The following is a 5443-nucleotide window of genomic DNA, read 5'->3' as shown; positions in this document are numbered from 1 at the left end:
GAGCCGAAGGCGGTTGCCGCTTGCGAAGCAATCAGCCGTACCTTCGAAGGTATAGGCGCCTCGACGACTCCCCCATCACTTGAACTCGTAGGACTGGGTGGGCTTATTGGTTGGATCAATGAGACCAGTAGTAGCCTCCTTCCAGCTACACAACTTTACGGCGACTTCTACGCCATGGTTGCCGCCCGAAGTCTCGTGCAATCTGTGGAGATGACGGGCTGCGACCATCACACTGCTCTCCAACAACCTTCCTTCCAGTATCCTTCGGATCTGTCATCTTCGGCCGTTACAAAAGCATCGAAGAGCACTACCCAGAATTGGCACTGTTGGCAACTTCGTACCAGCTGGTCCGCATCACTTACAGCCGTTGGCCAATAAAAGCCCTGCCTGTATGCTTTTACTACCAAAGCCCTCGTTCCGATATGTGAGCCGCACAACCCGCTGTGAATTTCTCTTAACAGTTGTTGGCCTTCTTTCTGAGATATGCATCGCAAGAATGGTGCACAGACTCCTGTTTTGTACAGATTTTCGTCTATAACTTTATAATTTCTTACCCTCTGAGCCATGCGCTTTTCTTCGACCTGATCTTCGATATCCCTTTGACCCCGCAGATATGCCATTATCGGAAAACGTCAGTCTTCGCTCTCGATTGTTGCGAATAGGCGCGTTTGGATGAAACTGTCATCGAGGGCCGGTTTAATTAGTTTCTGATAGAAGACATCTGGAGGTATGGGCATGTTCTACGAAGCTGCTTTTGCTAGCTCATCTGCTTCGTTGTTATCATTCCTTGATACACTTTTGACCGTGAATCCGACGAAGTATTTCTCCATTCTTCGCACTGCTACTCTGTACTTGATCAGCTCTGGTTCCTTTGCCTGGAATGTTTTTTCAATCTGGCTTGCTACAACCTTCGAGTCTGTTTTGACAAGTATTCTTCGAGCTCCCAAAGCCTTCGCCTTGCGAAGTGCCAGGAGTACAGCTTCGTATTCCGCCGTATTGTTTGTGGATCGGAACTCTAACCTGGCGGCGTATCGCAGCTTCGTCCCCGAAGGTGAAAATATTACTGCCGAGACTCCTGCTCCTGCAGCTCCCCAAGCTCCGTCGCAGTACGTGGTCCAGATAGGTTTTGCTGCTTCATCATCCAAAGCCTCAGATGAAGGTGTCCATTCCGCCACGAAATCTACTAGCGCCTGCGATTTTAATGATGTTCGTGCCACGAAGACAATCATGAATGGAGCTATCTCCGTTGCCCACTTCGCTATTCTTCCGATGGCTTCTTTGTTTTCGAACATGTCGCGAAGGGGTAGGGAAGTTGGCACTGTAATCTTGTGAGAAGTGAAATAGTGGCGGAGCTTGCGGGATACCAATACTAGTGCATACGCTACTTTTTCCAACTCTGTGTATGACTTTTTTGGGCCTACTAGTACTTCGGATACATAATACACTGGTGCTTGGCGCAGCCTGTTATCTTCGGGTTTTTCCTGCACGAGAACAGCGCTGACTGCTGAGGGGGATGCCGTTATGTATAACAGTAAATCTGCGTCTGGATTCGGGCTGGTCAATGCTGTAAGCTTCGTCAAGTATACTTTTAACTCATAGAAGGAAGCCTGCTGCTCGGCACCCCATTTGAAAGGGTCAGAACTTCTTAACACCTTGAAGAGTGGTAGGCTTCGCTCGGCGGACTTCGCAATGAACCCGTTCAATGCTGCTAGTCTTCCTATCAAGCGTTGGGCTTGTTTCCTGTTATGTGGCGGTTTCATATCTAAAATTGCTTGTATCTTCTGAGGATCCGCTTCGATTCCTCTTTTCGACACTAGAAACCCCAGGAGTCTTCCGGATTGCACTCTGAAGACGCATTTCTCCGGGTTTAATTTTAAACCTGCTCTTCGCAGATTATCGAAGGTTTCCCGGAGGTCTTCAATGTGTTGGCTTCTCCTGGTACTTTTTACTACTATGTCATCAACATAGGCCAATACATTTTGTCCCAGCTGCGGCTTTAATGCGGCCTGTACCAATCTTGTAAAGGTTGCTCCAGCATTCCAGAGTCCAAAAGGCATTCTTACGAAACAGTATGTTTCGAAAGAGGTTCTGAAACTCGTTTTGTCTTCGTCTTCCTTTGCCATCCATATTTGATGGTACCCTGCATAAGTATCTAGGAAGCTTAGCATCTCGCAGCCGGCTGCGGAGTCTATGAGCTGGTCAATTCTAGGCAGTGGAAAGTCATCTTTGGGGCAAGCTTTGTTTAAATCTGTGAAATCAATGCATATTCTCCACTTCCCATTGCTTTTCCTTACTAATACGGGGTTGGCCAGCCACTCCAAGTGCATAACCTCGCGTATTACTCCGGCATCGAGCAGTTTTTCTACTTCGGCCTTTGCTGCTTCTTCTCTTTCCCCCGAAGCTTTTCTAAGCTTCTGTTTCCTTGGCTTCGCATTGGGGTCCACATTTAGCTTGTGCTGAATGATGCTTCGACTCACTCCTTGCAGGTCTCTGGGGGACCACGCGAAGACATCATCGTTTCTGTGAAGGAACATTACAAGTTGTTGTTGATCTTCTGCCGGGGCCTCTGCCCCTATTGTAATCTTCTTATCTTCTTCTTCATGATTTAGCAGTACTATTCTGGTAGGTCCTTCTGGTGCAGCCTTCGCACATTTTTCTATGGTTTGCCTTCTGTGGCCTGCTTCGGCACCCGTCGAAGGGTCTGTGATGTTGTGGACATTTCTTCTTCATGGGGCTATTCCTACTTCGATTCGCCTAGCAACTCGCTGATCTCCCAACACCTTTATGACTCCTTCTGGGCTAGGCATCTTCATGCACAAATAAAGCGTGGTGCGGTATTGCTCCGAATTTATTGAGGAACCCCCTCCCAAATATCGCATTGTATGGGTAGCTAATGTCCACCACATCGAAGGTAATTTCCTCTGTGCGGAAATTCATCTGTTCGCCAAACGACACTGGGATTGTTAATTTTTCCAGAGCGTTGATTGTGTTTCCGTCGAAGCCTAGCAACGGCGACCCAGCTTGTTTCAAGTCACTTCTTCGCAGCCCCATCTTATCGAAGGCATCAGCAAAGATAATGTCCGTAGAACTTCCTCCATCGATCAATATCCTGTGTACTTCATTTCCTGAGATGTTCGCGGTAATGACGAAGGCATCTGTGTGCGGATAATCTAATACCCTCATATCCTCTTGCGAGAATGTAATGGGAATGTTAGACCATCTTGAATCGATGTATGTTGGTCCCACTCCGACGTGGTTAACCCTTCGTACGTATTCTTTTCGCTGTCTTTTGGATTCTGTTTGCTGGCTGGACCCCCTGAAATGGCCAGCACCACATTGTACCCATTGTTTATGGTATTAACTGATTTGCTACTTTCTGGTGGTGCCTCGATTGTAGGTCTTGGCGGAGGCGGGGGTAGGTCGCCCTGAATGTTTAGTTGCCTAGTTTGATCAAATTGGGCTGAAGGTGCGGGTGCAAATTGTGGTGCTGGAATTTGCTGCCATTGGTTCGGAAACACCACGTTCTGATTGTGGTTTTGCCACCCTTCGCTTCTTGCGAAGCTTGTTGCATGGTGAACTGTTCTTCCGTTATCTATCGACTGCTTCGCTAAACTTTCTTTCATGGCCACGACCTGTGGGCAATGTTTAGTCTGGTGGCCTGCTCCTTCGCCGTGCAACTCGCAGTAAAAGGTTGCCGGGTCATGCGAAGGTCATCCTCCTCTACCTCCGCGGCCTCTTCCCCTGCCCGCCCGACCTCCTCTATTGGACGAGTTGTAAGCTTCGCACGAGCCTTGGACTACTTCGGGCGGGCCGGGGTTGATCTGGTTGATTTCTTTTTGGCTTGGATAATCAGGACCTTCGGGTTTTCTTGGACGCTGAGGTCTGTCTCTCTGATTGCCACCAACTACCTCCTTAGGTGGTGCATGCTTTACTATTGAGGCCGTAAACTCATTTTTCCTTCGGAGATGATCGAGCTCAGACCTTGAGTATTCTTCCATCTTGTTTAGCATCTCCTGGACGCTTGTGGGTCTTTTTCTGGTGAGCTTTCCTGCCAACAGGCCCCCTCTGATGCCCTGTATTGTGTCATCGATGATCGTATCTTCGCTCAATCCCTTCGTCTGACAACGTATGTGTACGAATCGGCGCATATAGCTCTGTAAAGTTTTTGTCGGTTGTTGCTTCAGCGCGAAGAGGTCGGTTGCGGTGATGTTATCTGCCTGGTTCCCTTGGAAGTTGCTGTACAGGGCAGTGCGCAGCTGTTCCTATGAATATATGGATCCCAGGGGTAGAGCGGAGTACCACGACCTTGCTATTCCCTTGATCGCCAATACGAAAGCCTTCGCCAAGGTTACACCGTCTCCACCAGCTGACTCTACGGCTGCCTCGAAACTCATGACAAATTCTCTCGGATCTGATTCTCCATCAAACATAACCACTCTGGGCATTTTGAATCCTAGCGGCCATGGCTGATTTTGCAGGTCCATTGCTAGGGGTGACTCAGGATCTCCCGTGGAAGATCTTCGCCGAACTTCTTGCGATGCTCGTATCAAATCTCCCGGTGGTGTCGGGCGGCGAGACATGCCTTCTGCTTGGAGTATATCGATTTCCTCCTTGATCCTTTCCAACGTTTTTCTTGCTTCGTCTGCCCGCCGGTGATACTCCGCAGCTTTCCGGGTCACTGCTAGGCCATCCAACATGCGCTTTTTGTGCGCAATCTGCCTTTCCAACTCCTCATCTTCTAGCCTAGCATTTCGTTCTTCGTTTGTTTCTTCATCATGTTCAAACTCCGCGAAGTCGCCTAGTTCCTCCCATTCTTCGTTTCGCCCTCTTTCGCCTTCTTTTTCTGGAAGATCGAAGCGAATGCGATCTATTGGCTCCATGATCGGCATTTGCTCCGTGTCCACCCAAAGTGCGTTGTCATGTCGGCCATCGGCAGTTTGTTGTGGCGCTGTGTCAACTTCGCAATGCTGCTCTTGTGCAGCCGAAGCCCCCCCGGCCGAGGCATTGCCTAATTCTGGTACTGCCGGAGTGGTTCTGTCGGCCGAAGGTCCGACCGCGGCTGGGAGTTCTAGTAGCGCCTCCGCTCCTATAGGTGGCTTTGCTTTCTTCTTGGGTGGCATGCCTTCGTGGGTTCGATCCCCCGGACGGCGCCAACTGTTGGGATCAAAGTCCCAGACAAGGTGGACCTTCGGGGGTGGAAGTGGCGAAGGTCCCTTATAGTGACGTGTACTGGAAGTAGAATAATTTTCGATTACGTTTCACGGTTACACTATGGCTCTATTTATAGCCCATACCCGGCGATTATGGACCCAGTTTACATATATTACCCCCTAACCTGCTACATTCCCGGAATATTCGGGGGTAATATGGTACAAATGAGCATGATCCTATAATTACAGCAGTGCCCATGGCAACTGGGCCCACTGTCAAGCTGATCGTCCAA

The sequence above is a fragment of the Phragmites australis genome, chromosome 1 (genome assembly GCF_958298935.1).
Source record: "Phragmites australis chromosome 1, lpPhrAust1.1, whole genome shotgun sequence".
NCBI lineage: Eukaryota > Viridiplantae > Streptophyta > Magnoliopsida > Poales > Poaceae > Phragmites > Phragmites australis.
This window is presented reverse-complemented; position numbering follows the sequence as displayed.